This window comes from Echinops telfairi, unplaced genomic scaffold (assembly GCF_000313985.2).
Source record: "Echinops telfairi isolate 266 unplaced genomic scaffold, ASM31398v2 ScPeMD7_7423;HRSCAF=8461, whole genome shotgun sequence".
Taxonomy (NCBI): Eukaryota; Metazoa; Chordata; class Mammalia; order Afrosoricida; family Tenrecidae; genus Echinops; species Echinops telfairi.
Genome location: NW_022111323.1, coordinates 469,334 through 486,172, shown reverse-complemented (window position 1 = coordinate 486,172; position 16,839 = coordinate 469,334). Strand labels below are relative to the sequence as shown.

Below are 16,839 nucleotides of genomic sequence, written 5' to 3'. Positions count from 1 at the left end.
TTGATTCTCCTCCTGTCCCACTATCATGCTCAGTCCCCACCAGGATTTCAGCACTTCCTCTTTTTTACGTTCCCCTTGATTCTTGCATTTTTATTGACTTCTAATTTCTGATTTCTTCCTTAAAAATGCTTTCTTAAATTACCACTTATTTGCATATTTATAGTTTTTGTTATTAATTTCTTCTGTATCTCTACTGTGGTCAAATAATATATTTTATATGATTTCAATCTTTTAAATTTTATTGAGATTTGCTTTGTTATTTAGAAAACATGGAAACTCATTTATGTGCACTGAAGAATAATGTATACTGTGCTGTTTTCAGTGGAATTTTTACTGCATTTCTGTTAGGTAGCTGGTTTATATAGTCATATTTCATTATTGATCTGTTTTTCAGGTGTTCTATCCATTATTTAAAGCAATGTATTGAAATATCCTATTATTGTACAGTTTTCTATGTATTTCTCACTTCATTTCTGTTACTGTCTGTTTTATATATTTAGGGGCTCTGATGTTACACATATATTAGACATATATATCATTCTACATATACATATATAAAATAATTGTCATAACTTCTTTACTATTTGACATTTTCATAATTTCCATGTGTAATTTCTCTTAAAAAATCATTTTATTGGGGGCTCATACAACTTTTATCACAATCCATACATACATCCATTGTGTCCAGCACATTTGTACATTTGTTGCCATCATCATTCTCAAAATGTTTGCTTTCTACTTGAGCCCTTGGTATCAGCTCCTCATTTTTTCCCTCCCTCCCCACTGCCCCTCCCTCATGAACCCTTGATAATATATAAATTAATTTTATTTTTTCATATCGTACACTGTCCGATGTCTCCTTTCACCCACTTTTCTGTTGTCTATCCCCCAGGGAGGAGGTTATATGTAGATCCTTGTAATTGGATTTCCCTTTACACCCCACCCTCCCTCTCCCTCCATCCTCCAGGTATCGTCACTCTCACCACTGGTCCTGAAGGGGTCATCTGTCCTGGATTCCCTGTGTTTTCAGTTTCCATCTGTACATCCTCTGGTCTAGCCAGGTTTGTACATCCTCTGGTCTAGCCAGGTTAGAATTGGGATCATGATTGGGGGGGAGGGGGCAGGGGAGGAAGCATTTAGGAACTAAAAGAAAGTTGTATGCTTCATCGTTGTTACACTGCACCCTGACTGGCTTGTCTCCTCCCTGCGACCCTTCTGCAAAGGGTTGTCCTGTTTCCTACAGATGGGCCATGGGTCCCCAATCTGCACTCCCCCTTATTCACAATAATTTGATTTTTTGTTCTTTGATGCCTGATACCTGATCCCTTCAACACCTCGTGATCACACAGGCTGGTGTGCTTCTTCCATGTGGGCTTTGTTGATTCTGATCTAGATGGACGCTTATTTACCTGTCTAATTTCTTTATAACAGCTTTTAACATAAGTCTGTTTTACCTGTTACTAAAATCCTCATATCAGCTTCTTTCCATTACTCCCACTGCCACTATCTACCTTTAATTAGAGCATTCAGTTCATTTATATTTTCAACAATTACCATAAAGAAAGGCCTTACCTATTTCGTTTGGTTATTTGGTTTTTGTTTAACATGCCTTTTTGCCCCTCATTTTCTACAATAGTGCCAACATTTGAGTTCAGCTGATTCATTCTGTAATGAATATTTTTATTCCCTTTTGTCTTGTTTATGTGTGCATTTTAAATATTTTTTCCGTGCCATGATTACCATGATTACATTTATCATCTTACATTCATAAAGACCTCATTTAAGTTTATATTCACCTCCTCTATATACAAAACTTTGTATATTTACTCTTTCTCCTCTACTTCATGTTTATATCATTAGCTATTACATCTTTATGAATTATTTTTCTATAACAAATGTATACTTATATTATTATGACATTATAAAGCATGACATATATAGTAAATAAATTTATTAAGCAACAACAAAAAAGGAGTATAGAAGATCAAAAGCATACATCTGGCCTGAACAGTTAAAACTTTGTCAGTAAATTCGCCCTATGATGCAGGCTTGACTTGATCTGGTTTCCAAAATTTTCTGTATTTTTGCTTTGTATTGTTGTGTTTGTTTTTTGTTCGTTCATAGTAGAGTGCATCTCAGAGGTGTGATGTCAATGGAGGTCACCCCCTTGAAGCTATATTTAATGTTTTTCAGTGCATGAAATCCAGATTGTTGAACCTATAGGGACAGCTAGTAGAATAAGGGGTTCTGGGGACGGGGTTACAGTAGTGGTATAAAAAGAAGACGAAGTCAAGGAGTCCATGTAGAAAAAGAATGTTTGGAAACTGATTATGGTAGCATTTGTACAGTTCTATTTGACGTGATTGAAATATGGAATGACTAATGAGCAATAATAGTAACTAATAATAAAAATAGAAATAAAATATTTTTAAGGTGCACTTTTACTTGTTTTTACATAGTTATCTGAAATGTAGGTTATTGTCTCTATGTGCAGTTTGTACTCACTTTCTAATGTCCATTTTTTCTCATCTGAATCTTTCCATTTAGTATTTTTTGTAGGGACAATGCATAAATAATACAACAAGCAGTGGTCATCAAGTTGATTCAGACTCATTGTAAACCCTTGGGTGTTTGAGGACAGCTGTGTCTCTTGGGTTTTATTATTGGTGTTGAAATTATACACAACAAAATACAAACTGATTTAGTAATTTCAAAATTTTCAATATTGCGACATTGATTACTTTCTTAAAATTGTGCAGCCATTCTCACTCTCCTTTTTTGAGTTGTTCCTCTTCTATTGGCAAAAAAACTCATTTCCCCCTTAAGCTTCCTGTCTAACCGTTAGAATTTCTGTTATAAATTTGATCCTTTATAGTACATTCATTAAAAGAACATACTGCTTATGGCAGATGTTCTTAATTACTTAAGTTATCCAGTTGTTTGGACTAAAAATGACTTCAGCGATATTTCTGATTTAAGGTTTCAGGGTAAACGTTTTCTGTGACCAGCCGTTTTAAGGGTTCATCCACACTCAATGGTGACAAAAATTCTGGATTCCATTAGAATTGAAATTATCTCTTGCATTTTTCACTACTTTTGATGAGAATTCTTGTTTAGAATCTTTAATCAATTGTTTAGTAATGGTAGCTAAGCACCACCCAGTTCTTCTTCTTACATTAATTTCTCTGTTACTCAAGCAAATAGAGACCCATTGTACCAAATTCCCAAGCCAATTGTGTATCCATTTCCCTTAATATATGTGATATTTTCATCACTACAAACAACTTATTTCTCTATAAGCAATAACTCCACCTTTCTCCCTCCCTTCTGGCCCTCGTAACCACTAATAAACTTTGGTCTGTATACATTTGTCTGTTCTTATTTCTTAGATAAGTGAGATATTTAATAGAAAATCTTTACATTGTGAATAAAGTGAAGAGTACAGAGCTTATCATGGTTTTATGCTCAACAATTCATAAACATTCAGATTTTACTCATCCATTGAAATCACCTCAATGTACCATTAATTATCCCACTCCCTTCCGGTGTTTACTTTTTCCACTGCTCCTTTCCTAACCCTCTGAAATTTGTCCATGGATCAATGTACTCTTTTGATTTTAAATGTTTGAGTATATAATGTAGCCGTGAATTCATTTCCAGGCCTGAAGGATAATGGCCATGGTTTTGAGGACCTCACGAGTCTCTATCTTACAAGTAGCCTGGTTTCTTATATGATCTTAAGTTCTTTTCTACATTTTTCTTCATTCTGTCCCAGACCACTAATGTGATCCGTTTCAGAGAAGGTGGTAATAGTATCCAGGTACCATTTAGTTCTCCTAGTATCAGGAGTGAGGAGATTGATACTTGATCCATTGGATTAATTGTTTGCATGTGCCTTTTATCTTCATCGCTTTTCTTTTTTTATTGAATGGGGAGAGACCAATAATTGCATCTTAGAAGGTTGCTTGTGAGGTTTTAAGACCCCGATTGCTAATAAGTGAAGTATTTTTAAGGACTTATTTCACTCAGAACAATGGCCTAATGCTCCAGCCATGTTATAGCAGGCACCAAGACTTCATTTTTCTTTCTGGCCAAGTAATATTCCATTGTATGTTTTAGTTGTTGGTGGATTCCACTTAATTGGTTCCATCTCATAGTGACCATGTACAACTGAATAAAGCACTGCCTAATCCTGTGATGTCCTCATAATTGTCAACTATAAGCTCATTATTACAGCCACGGTGTCAAATCATCTCATTGAGGGTGCTCGTCTTTTTTGTTAACCCTCTACTTTACTAGGCATACTGTCTTGATAGTGGCCACTCTTGATAGTGTCTAAAGTAAATGAGACATATTATCATTATTCTCAATTCTAAGGAGTATTCTGGCTGTATTTCTTGTAAGACAGATTTGTTTGTTCTTCTGGTAGCACTTTTAATATTCTTTGCCAATATCATAATTCAAATGCATAAACTCTTTTGCAGTCCTCTTTATTCATTGTCCAACTTTCACATGCATATTAAACTACTGAAAAATGCCATGGCATGGGTCAGGAGCACCTTAGTGTTCAAGGTGACATCCTTGCTCTTTAATACTTTAAAGAGGTCTTGTGCAGTATATTTTCCCAATGTTATTTGTTATTTGACTTCTTGATTGCTACTTCCATGAGCATTGATTGTGAATCCAAACAAAAATAAATCCTTGACAATCCCCCCCCCCCTCCATTTATCATGATGTTGTCTTTTGGACTAGTTGTGAGTATTTTGGTTTTCTTTACATGGTGTTGCAATCCATACTGAAAACTGTGGTCTTTGGTTTTCATCAGCAATTCTTGCTTTCAGCAAGTAATGTTTTGTCATCTACATATTGCAGGTTGTTAATAAGTCTTCCTCCATCCTGATGCCACATTTTCATATACTCCAGCTTCTCAGATAATTTGCTCAGCATACAGATTGAATAAGTATTCAATCCTTAATGCACACCTTTCCTGATTTTAAATCATGCATTTAATCCTTTGTATTCTCCATGAGCACAATGAAGTGTTCTGGAATTCCCATTCTTCTGAAGGCTTCCCACAGTTTGTTTTGATTCACACAGTTGAATGCCTTTGCATAGTCAACAAAAACAAATAAATATCTTTCTGGTATTCTCTGTTTTAATCTAAGAACCATATGATGTCAACAATGATATCTAGTGCCATGTCCTCTTCTGATTTTGGCTTGAATTTCTGGCAGCTCCTTGACAGTGTATTGCTACAACCATTTTTTTACTTCTACTCAGTAAAATTTTACTTGCATATGATATTAATGATTTTGTTTGACAATTTCTACATTCTATTGGATTCCCTTTCTTTGGAATGGTACAAAATGGATCTCCTCCAGTCTATTGGCCAAGTAGCTGTTTACCACTGTTTGCCAAGTAGCTGTTACCATTTTATTCATCCATTCATCTTTTGATGGACATTTAGGTTTTTACCTTTCTGCTTTTAGCACAGTCTCAAGTCCCTTGGTATTGCTAATAGTGGAATTGCAGCCTAGGAAAACATACAGGGCAGTTCTACTCTCTCCTGTTTGTATGCTATTAGTCAGAATTGACAGGACACAATAATGATAGCTCTATTTTTAGAATTTTGAGAAACTGTTTTATGTAAGGGCTGCCTTATATTGCATTCTCAGTAGCAATAGAAATGGTTGTGGTTTCCCCACATCCTCACCAATATTCGATATTTTCTTTAAAATTTTTTAATCATTTTGATTGGAATGAAATATGTCTAATTGTAGTTTTTATTTGCATAAGGGCTGCCTTATATTGCATTCTCACTAGCAATAGAAATGGTTGTGGTTTCCCCACATCCTCATCAACATTCGATATTTTCTTTACAATTTTTAAATCATTTTGATTGGAATGAAATATGTCTAATTGTAGTTTTGATTTGCATCTTTTTGATGGCTAAAAATGCTGAACATCTTTTCTTATTTTTTGTGGTCCACTTGAATATTTTCTTTGCTAAAATGTCTATTCCTTAAGTTATAGTTTATGTTTAGTTATAAAAGTTTTCTACACATTTTGGTTATTAGATTCTCATCAGACATATAATTTATGAAGATGTTCTCCCAAGTAGTACCTTGTGTAATTTTTTTTTGCTAAAGTGATTATTTTTATGAGGCCCCATGTATTTATTTTTTTTATTTATTAATATTATTTTACTTTTTATTGTGAATCGAGTGAACACATACAGAAGAAAGCATCAGTTTTATATTCAACAATTCATACACATTTTGTTTTATCTTATTCATTGTAATCCCCTCATAAACCATCGCTTATCTTACATGTTGTTGTTAGGTATCATCAAATCACCTCCAATATGTAGCGACCCTATGCACAACAGAAGTAAACTCTGCCTGGTCCTGTGCCATCCTCACAATTATTTCCATGTCCAAGTCCACTGATATGGCTACTTTGTCAATCCATCTCCTTGAGGAGCCTTTCTCTTTTTTCTCTCTGCCCCTCCACAAGATGTCCTTCTCCAGGGACTGGTTTCTCCTGACAATATATCCAAAGTTTGTAAGACGAAGTCTTGCCATCCTGCCTCTAAGGAGCACTCTGGACATACTTCTTCCAATACACATTAGTTTGCCTTTTTAGCAGTATTTTCAATATTCTTCTCCAGCACCACACCACAATTCAAATGCCTCTATTCTTTTCCAGTTTTCCTTTTTCAATGTTCAGCATTCACATGCATATGATGCAGTGGAGAATACCATGGCTTGGATCAAGAGCACCTTATTTCTCAAAGCAACAACTTTGCTCTTCGATACTCTGAAGAGGTTTTGTGCAGCAGGTTTACCTGATGCAACGCTTATTTTAATTGTTTACTGCTGCTTCCATGAGCATTGATTGTGGAGTCAAGAGAGATAAAATCCTTGACAAATTCAACCCTTTCTCCATTTATCACGATGTTACCTCTTGGTCCAGTCATGAGGATTTTGTTCTTCCTTATACTGAAGGCTACAATCTTAGATCTTCATCAGCAAATGCCTCAATTCCTCCTCACTTTAACAAGCAAGGTCATGTCATCTGCATATTGCAGGTTGTGAATAAGTCTTCCTTCCAATCCTGATGCCTCATTCTCCTTCTTCTGCTTCTCTGATGATTTGCTCAGCATATAGATTGAACAAGTATGGTGGGAGAATACCACGATGCACACCTTTCTTGATTTTAAACTATGCAGTATTCCCTTGTTCTGGTTTCACAACTGCCTCTTGAACCATGTACAAGTTCCAAATGAGCACAATGCAGTGTTTTGGAATTCCCTTTCTTCTCAAGATTATCCACAATTTGTTGTGGTCCACAGAGTCAAATGCCTTTGCACAGTCAATGAAACACAAGTAAACACTTTTCTGGTATTATCTGCTTTGATATCTTAGCAATGATATCACTTGTTCCATGTTATATACTGAATCTGACCTGAACTTCGGGCAATTCCCTGTCAACGTGCTGCTGTAATCATTGTTGGATGATCTTAAGAAAAATTTTACCTGTGTGGAATATCAATGGCATCATTTTATAGCTTGAACATTCTCTTGGTTTGCTTTCCTTGGAAATGGGCACAAAAATGGATTTCTTACTTTTTTCCCTCCACCTTCGCCCCTTCCCCCTTCTTTATGTTGGAATGACATGTACATCTTTGGGTTTGGCCTGTCCCCCACCAGACTGCCTGTACCTCAACCAGTATAGTGTGAGATAAGTGGCCTTTCTTCTATACCTACTGTGCTGATTATACTTATCTCAGTGGACTCAAGTTGTACATGTCCTTTTGTGATTGACTAATTTCACTTAGCATATTTTTCTCTAACTCTTCCCATGATGTAATGCGTTTCATGTGGTCATCAGTGTTTTTTTAGTGATGCATAGTACCCCAATTTGTGTATGTGCCAGAATTTTGAAATCCACTCATCTATCAATGGAAATTTAGGCTGTTTCCAATTCTTTGTGACTGTGAATTGCACCACAATAAACATTGGGATGCAGACAACTGGTAGTGATCTATTTCTTACCTCTTCTTGGTATATGCCCCGTAGAGGAATAGCTGGGTCATAAAGTAGTTTAATTTACATTTGCTTCAAATATTGTCAGATTGCTTTCCACAGAGGCAGCATGTATCTACATACCCACCATCAAAGTAGGAGAGTTCCTATCTTGCCACATCCCCTCCAATATTTGTTGCTCTCTGATTTTCTGATTTGGGCTATCCTCAAGGGTGTTAGGTGGTATCTCACTGGGGGAGTAGGTCACTAACCCACTCAGGGGGAGAGTATTGGTTACATCTCCACAGAATTGGGAGTGTGCATGTAGACCCCACCATGGCGCACCAAACTTTGAGGGCAACGTAATTCTGTAGCCCACTCTGTTCATGCATTGGTCCATGTGTTACGTGCTACAGGATCAGCCTCACTCAGAGCCAAAATGATCCCCTTGCTAGAAGTATGTGTTAAAGAGGACAACACTAAACCTACATGTTGGGGAGAGGGGCTGGCCTGTCATGCCCATATGGAAGCAAACCAAGAAGGAAGAAGAGAGTAAAGTTCTAGACTCCACATCAGCACACCAACCCATAAGGACGACGTCCGTTCGCCGAGCTGCTAAGGCACAGAGAGGACTGTAGGATTGACAACAGCTTGAGACATAATGACCCCTCACTAGAGCATACTGCGACAGAGGACAATACTGGGGACACCTGGCAAGGAGTGAGTCTAGTCTGAAACCCCCAAAGTGGAGCAAACTAAGAAGGGAACAAAACAGATCAAGAACAGGAGCAAATCAAAGACACGAAGCCCCTAATGAGCTACCAAAGTAGACTTCTGGCTAGGGGGGGGGCACTTCCCAGAACCCCCAAGGGTCAGTGGGGAGATAGTCATAAAGGTCAGAGGACAGACCTGGAGTTATCTATGCTTTTCTGTGTTTTGTTTGCTAGTTATTCTTTTTCTTTATATGTATATTTTTTCTATTTATTTTTTCCCTTTTATTCAATTTTTCTTTCTTTTTGTATGATCTACGTTATTGTTGGTTTGCCTATCTATATAAGATAGGCATAGGAAGCAAGCCCAAGGAGAAACCAAACCTGAAGGTTCCAGAGGGACGTAGTGGGAGGAAGAGGTGGGAGGAAGGAAACAGTGAGCAAACAATGCTATAGACAGGGGAACAACTAGGGAATTAAAATCAACAATGAGGAAGACATAGAGGTCCTGGGGCTATTGGAGCAACAGCAATCTAGCTGAGAGGAATTGCTAAGAGGCAGAAGAAGGGTGAGTGTGACGGTGGGAAAGGAGGAAGGTAAATGGAAACAAAAATATTTAGGAAGGAAATCTATGGATAGACGTATAAACATAGGTGTTACTTATGTAAATATATTAATTCATAAAAATATAGGTATTGACATAGGTACATATATTTATATGGCAATACATTGAGGAAGTGGACAGACTTTGGGCCTCTGCCCAAGCCCTCCCTTAATGCAAGAACACGGTTCTAACAACCAGGTATTCTGTAGTTTTCACCCTCTTGGCCCGATCACTGAAGACAAAATGGGTGCATAAGCAAATGTGGTGAAGAAAGCTGATGGTGCCCAGCTATCAAAAGATATAACATCTGGGGTATTATAAGTTTGCAGTTAAACAAGTGGCCATCTAGAAAAGAAGCAACGAGTCCACATGGAAGAAGCACACCAGCCTGTGCAATCGTGAGGTGTCAATGGGATCAGGTAACAGGCATCAGAAGACCCAAAACAAACAAACAAACAAACAAACAAACAGAAAAACATATTGTTGAGAATGAGGAGGGTCATAACAGAGACCCAAACCCATCTGTAGACAATGGGACATCCTCTCATAGAAGGATTGCAAGGAAAGGTTGAGTCAACCAGGGTGAAGTATAGCACCAACGAAAAACACAATATTTCCTCTGGTTCCTCGAGGCTTCCTCACCTCCCATTATCATGACCCCAATCCTGCCTTTGACTGCGGGCTAGGCTGGAGCATGTACACAGGTACAGATAAGAACTCAGGACAAATAAACCCCTCAGGGAACAGAAATGGGAGTAGGGATACTAGGAGGATAGAGGAAAGGTGGGGAGAGTAGGAGGGAAGAAACCACAGTGGAAGGGAGACAGTGGTTGGTGTAAGATATGAACATAAAAATAATCTATAATTTATCAAGGAGTCAGCAGGTAGGAGGAGGGGTTGGAGGGTAAAAAGAGAAGCTGATACCAAGGGCTCAAATAGAATGTAAATGTTTAGAAGTTAATGTCAACATATGTACAAATATGTTTGATACAATTGATGTATGGATTGCTATAAGAGCTGTAAGAGTACCCAATCAAATTATCCTTAAAAACCTGGAATTCCTCCAGCTAGTTCCAAATTTCCTGGGAGATACAAGTGAGTGCTTCCAGTGCTTCCCCAGTTTTCTGAAACATTTCGATGGATATTCCGTCAATTCCTGGAGCCTTGGTTTTGGCTAATGCTTTCAATGCAGCTTGAGCTTCTTCGTTCAGTAACATGGGTTCTTGCTCATATGCTACCTCCTGAAATGTTGGACTGTTGTCTAGTTATTTCTGGTACAGTGATTCTGTGAATTCTTTCCATATTCTCTTGATGTTTCCTGCATAATTCAATAGTTCACCCATAGAATCTTTCAAAATTGCAATTTGAGGATTGAATGAAAAAGGACTCAGCTCCCTATTTTGAAGAAAGTGGTGCTGAAAACGTTATTCCACTTACTGTCTGTGTTTCTTATGTCAATTCCTCCTTTCCTGACTGTCAACTTACCTGGGCCACAATTCTCAATGCTATGGCAGTTAAAGCGTTAAAATCCCCTATGAAGTGACCTAACACAATGTAATCAATAAGAACTTCTGTGAGCAGCAAAGCAATTTTGAGATTGGGGGGAGTGCAACCCCCTTACTCAGGTCACAATCCTCATGTAATTAATGGTAGTTTCCTTGGGAGTGTGGCCTATTTCCTATATAAGTGGATGCTGTAGGAAAACTAGTTTGCTTTTTGCTAGGTCTAAGTACTGCATCTGGATTTGAGTCAACAGCTTGCCATACTGCCTGCCAATCCTGAGAGTTTTCAGTGGTCTGCCATCTGACCTGATGCCTCTCCAGTCATAAGCCTGATCTGCTGACTGCATTTGCAGCCTGATATGATCCTTTGGTGTTCTTGCATCAGCCCCTGAAACTACATGAGTCTGGAAAAGCCTCCAGGTTAACATGTGATCCATAAAATTCAGATTGGACATACCTTCTTCAATAGCTGTATGAGCAATTTTCTTGATAGAAATTTCCATCTGTCTCTTTCTCTCTCATATATTTAAATGATTTGTTTGTCTAGAGAACACAGCCTAACATACTCTTCTGAACTCTACCATTAGGTAAATACTGTCCTTCTGATCTCAAATGGTATTCCCAGGTGTGCATACATCACTAGTGTTAATATTCCTTTTATGTATTACTCTATTGTTTGACTAAAAATTGAGCCATGGAGTGTGTGCAGTTCCAGATCTTTAATCTGACTAAGGGTTACTAAAGGATAGGGGGCTCTGATAGTCTCTTTTTGACCTGTAACCCTGTCTTCTATTATGATTTTGAGTTTTGTTTCACATTTTGCTCCCATTCTATTTGGGACCCTATAATCTGATCCTTTCCAGAGCAGTTTGTAGTGCTAGCTCTTTTGGTCTCATTGTCAGGGAGACTGCTATTGATCTTTTGTGAAGCTAGGCCCAAGAGCTTTTGTGTTTTCTTTTAAGAATTTTATAGTTTTCATTTTCATATTTAGGTCCTTGATCCATTTTGAGTTTGTTTTTGTGCATGGTGTGAAGCATGGTTTCTGATTCACTTTTCTGCGTGTGGAATTCTAATTTTCTCAATACCTTTTATTGAGGAAACACTTCTTTAACCACTAAATGGATTTAGCACCCTTTACAAAAATCTATTCACCATGTTTATTTCTGCATTCTCTATTCTATTCTATTGGTCTGTGTGCTTATTGGTATACCAGTACCAAACTACTCCCCTTCCCCATTACAAATCCACCAGTGTTGAAGCTCTACTGGTATCTTTCAATGGAGCTTTCTCTTCCAACTTGGGGAAAGTTAAATTTGCTAAGGCCCAAAGCTATATATTTTTATTAAGCCATTATTTAGGCCTTAGATCACCTTGAGGCCTAGGATTTTGGCAATGAAAAAGTAGAAATGACCCTTTTCTCCACTTTGTAATATAAAATCTCTTCCCTAAAGCATTGAAAGCTAAATGGTCAAATGAGCATTCACATTGGCAAAGTGCCAAGTGACATAAGGGAAAACAGAAATAAAACCATAATTAATATCTCAAAATATTATGACATTATACTTTTTATTCATTTCAATTCTGTAATGAAAGCTGTTGAAATTTTTTATTGGATTAAACTGAATCTCCATATCATTTTGGGTAGAACTGGCATCTTAACAATATTATCTTCTAATCCTTGAACATGAAATACCTTTCATTTTCTTCTTTAAGTTCCTTCAAAACCCCCACCTTTTCTGAGGGAGAAATATGAGGCTTTCTACTCCTGTAAAGAATTATTGTTTTGAAAACCCATAGAGGCAGTTCTATCCTGTCCTATAGAGTCACTCTGAGTCAAAATTGACTTGATGGCAGTAAGTTATAATCTCCTTCAGCTGTATTTTATCATTTTCATTAATAAATCTTTCACAGGCCCATTTTAATTTATCCCTATTTCATTCTTCTTTATGCTGCTGTAAATAGAAATGATTTCCTAATATCCATTTTTGATTTCTCTTTAATGATGTTTTGAAACCACTGATTTTTGTTTACTTTGCTATCTGCAACTTTTCTAAATTCCTCTATTAGCTCTAGAAGCTTTCTTGTGCATTCTTTGGAGTTTTCTATATATGTCATCCATGAATAGAGATGGTGCTACCTCACCCCCCACTCTCAATCTGATACCTTTTATTTCTTTTTCTTGTTTTACTGCTATGACGAAGACTACAGTACACTTTGGGGTTTTGTTTGCTAGTACTTTTTTGAAAAATTTGTATATCTATGTTCATAGAAAATATTCCCTTTTTTGTGTCTTTGTCTGCTTTTGCTATCTTTTGAGAAGGTTTACACAGGTTTGGATTCGATTATCCTCTGTTTGGTAAAACACCCCAGTGAAGCCATTTGAGCCAATATTTTTTGTTGAAAGATTTTGATTACTGATTCAATATCTTCACTTGCCTATTGAGATTTACTATTTCTTTTTTAGTTAGTTCAGGTAAATCCTACACTTCACATAATTTGTACATTTCATCTAGGTTATCTGATTTGTTTGTATGAAATTATTCATAGTCACCCATCATAATTATTTTTATTTATATTTGGTAGGTTTTGATGTCTCCACCTTCATTTCTTATTTTTGGTTATTTCATTTCCCTCTGTTAATCTTTCTACAGGCTTGTCAATTTTATTAGTCTTTTCTAAGAACAAACTTCTAGCTTTGTTGATTTTTCTATATTGTTTTTCTGTTTTCAATTTTGATAAATCTGATTCTGATCATTGTTAATTGTTTTCTTCAAATTGCCCTAGTTTTGCCTTTCCCTTATTTCTCTAATTCCTCAAGTCACAAAGTTAGAGATAATTTATTTGAGATATCCCTTCTTATTAAATGTAAGCATTTATTTCTGTAAAATTCCCTTTGAAGGGTGTTTTCATGGTATTTGGTTTTTGTGTTTTCATTTTTATTTTACTCTTGGTGTTTTTATTTGACTTCTTTCTTGAACCATTGGGTGTTATTATTGTGCGCTTATTTTCAAGAACTTGTGTATTTTCTATTATCAATTTCCAATGTTATCCCTTTGTGGTTGCAAAGACTCTTTCCAATGTTAAAATTTTTCTGTGTTGTTTGTTCCTTAGCATTTTATATATGTCCATTAGGTCTAAATTTTTTGAAGTTTTTCTTAGGTTCTCTATGTCCTCTGTGTAGATGTTCTGTTGATTATAGAATGTGGTGTATTTAAGTCTCAAACTATCATTTCGATAATTCAGCATTTTAAAATTTATCTTGAGTTTCTTATGTTAGATGCCCTGATATTTATTATGCATTTTTGATGAATTGTTTCCTTTTTTATTATGTAATGTTGTTCTTTATTTCTTATATTTTATTTCAGTTTTATTTTGTCTGATTTCCTTATGATCACCCCTACTTTCTTTTGGTTTCTACTTGTATGCAATATTCTTTTCTGTCCTTTCTTTCATTATTCTTGTGTTCTTGGGCCTAAGATACTGTATATACTCGTGTATAAGCTGAGTTTTTCAGCACATTTTAATGCAGTTTTTGTGGTAAAAGTAGGTGCCTCAGCTGATATTTGAGTCGGCTTATACTCAAGTATTTATGGTATGTCTTTTGTAGGTAACATAAGAATAAATTATGTTTTTTTTAAATTTTGAATTTTTAGTGCACTCTGCCAATCTTTGCCTTTTAAATGGCATTTAGTTCCTGGAAATGAAGGGTTTACTTCAATCATATCTCCTGTGTCCCACAAGATACACACTTTGTTATGTTTTCTATTAAGCTGCCTTTTAAAAATGAGTCCTGTTTATTTCTCCATTCTTCCTGGCTGTATATATTTTGTGGATATTTTCTAAGCTATCACAAATTACATTACCAATTTACAAGTGCAGCAACTTATTTTATGCTTGATGTCAGTATTTACTACACAAACAATAAGTAACATACATAATTTATATACTAAAATTCTATTCTTCTTTTGTTCCTTTCCCCCATTTTCTAGTGGCACTAATTATACCATTATACATCTTATATTCAGTAGACTAAATTTGTCTTTATGTGCACTTGATGATGTACGGTTTTGGGAACATTACTACTAAAGTATTTCCTGGAAATACCATACAACTCGTCCTTATATTTCCTCATGTCATTAACTTTATTGGAGATCTCATTCTATTTTTTTGTCTTTCCCATAGGAAGATTTGTATATCTTTCTATTGCTCTATCCTTTCAATCTGAAAAGATTACAAAGCAAATCTGGTAGTAACAGATTCTACAGCTTGTAGTTATTTGAGAATATCTTGATTTTGCCCCCATTTTTTAGTGAAACATCACTGGGTAAAGAATTTGGATTGGCAATTGTTTGTCGTCAATAATTTCTATGTCATGATATTGACATTATGTCATTGTCTCCAGGGTTTCTGCAGAATAATTTACATTAAATTCTATTGAGGACATTTATATACTATACTCTTTCTTTTGTTGCTTTCAGAACTCTCTCCTTGTCTTTTGTGTTCAAGAATTTTTTTATAGACCGCTTTTTAATCCTTCCTTCCTGGATTTTCAGGCACAAATCCTTGTTTAGGTCTAGGAAATTCTTGTCATAATATCTTGGAAAATTATTTCTAGCTCACTTCTTTTAGCTTCTAATTTACAAAATGTTGGATTACTTAATTGTGTGCACCATTCAATTTATCTTTGTTCATTTTTCTTTGCTCTTTTCCCGAGTTTTTCTTGAGACTGCCTAAATTCAGTTACCCTGTCTTCTAGTTCACTTATTCTGTCTTGTTTTTCAAAACTGTTAAATAACTTCTCTTTCCATTTTAGTTATTTTATTTCTCAATATCATTACTTCCCTTTGATTCTTTCTAAAGTTTTTGTTTGCTGAATTTCTCATCTTGTTTCCTGATCTCCATTAGTTTGTTTATTCTGTATTGCTTGCACTCTTTGAACATGTTAACATTGTCTGGATTGAACTGATGATATTGACCTCATTAGCTTATGCAGCTATGTGAGTTAGGGAAGCTCCAGTCTGATATCTATATGACCTATAGACTTGGAAATTGTCAACCTCTACAACCATCTGAACAATTTTCTTCAGATAAATATCTCTATATGTATGAATACATAAACTTCTCAGGTATTACTTTTCTAGAAAACTCAGGCCAAAACATGTGAAAGTGATCTTAGAAACAAAATCATAGAATGAGTTTTAAAATGCTAATGCAATTTAAAATGCTAATGAGGGCACTGCTAATCTATGAAGTGAGGTGACAATATTAATGCAAAAATATTATCACAAATAGATCAAGCATTGGTGAGAAGCGAGGCCTTGAGTGATGCATGCTTGACAGGTTTTTCAATTTTTTGAAAATAGGATTATAGTGAAGCTGCTTGGTTAGTCTTAGGCCTTAACAGCAATTAGTGGTTAAAGAAAGCGATGAACTTTGACTTTGGAATTGCAGGCTGAATGCCACTTCGAAGACCTAAATTTTGCCACATATGCACTGAAAGAAATCCTTATTTCTTTAAGTAACAGAGCTAATATTGCTGAAAATAAAACCCAGATAGGCTCAATTACAATGTCAATTGGATTCACAACCTGAAATGGTATCTGAAGTAAACTGGGAAGAAATTAAATCCTGCAAATTCAGACGAGAACATATAGGCAAATAATAAGTAAACTAGGGACATTGTTTATGGTGTGATTAAATCTTCCCTTACTTATAACAATCATAAGTACAAAACAAAAATTTGCTCAGTCAGTACCATCCTTATAATTGTTATCTTTGAGCAAAAGCGGTAGACTCTGTGCCAGTATATATCTTTGAGGGTCTTCCTCTTTTCTTTTTATTTTATTTTTTATTATTTTAAAAAATCATTTTATTAGGGGCTCATACAACTCTTATCACAGTCCATACATACATCAATTGTGTAAAGCGCATTTGTACATTCATTGCCCTCATCATTCTCAAAACATTTCCTCTCCACTTAAGCCCCCAGCATTAGG

General features: G+C 35.9%; 1 protein-coding gene across 1 annotated transcript in view; it reads right to left on the bottom strand.

Moving 5' to 3' along the window:
- Positions 1 to 16,839, bottom strand: part of ZC3H12B (zinc finger CCCH-type containing 12B) — a 383,060-nt gene that overhangs the window by 177,640 nt on the left and 188,581 nt on the right. The gene's annotated exons all lie outside the window — the stretch shown is intronic.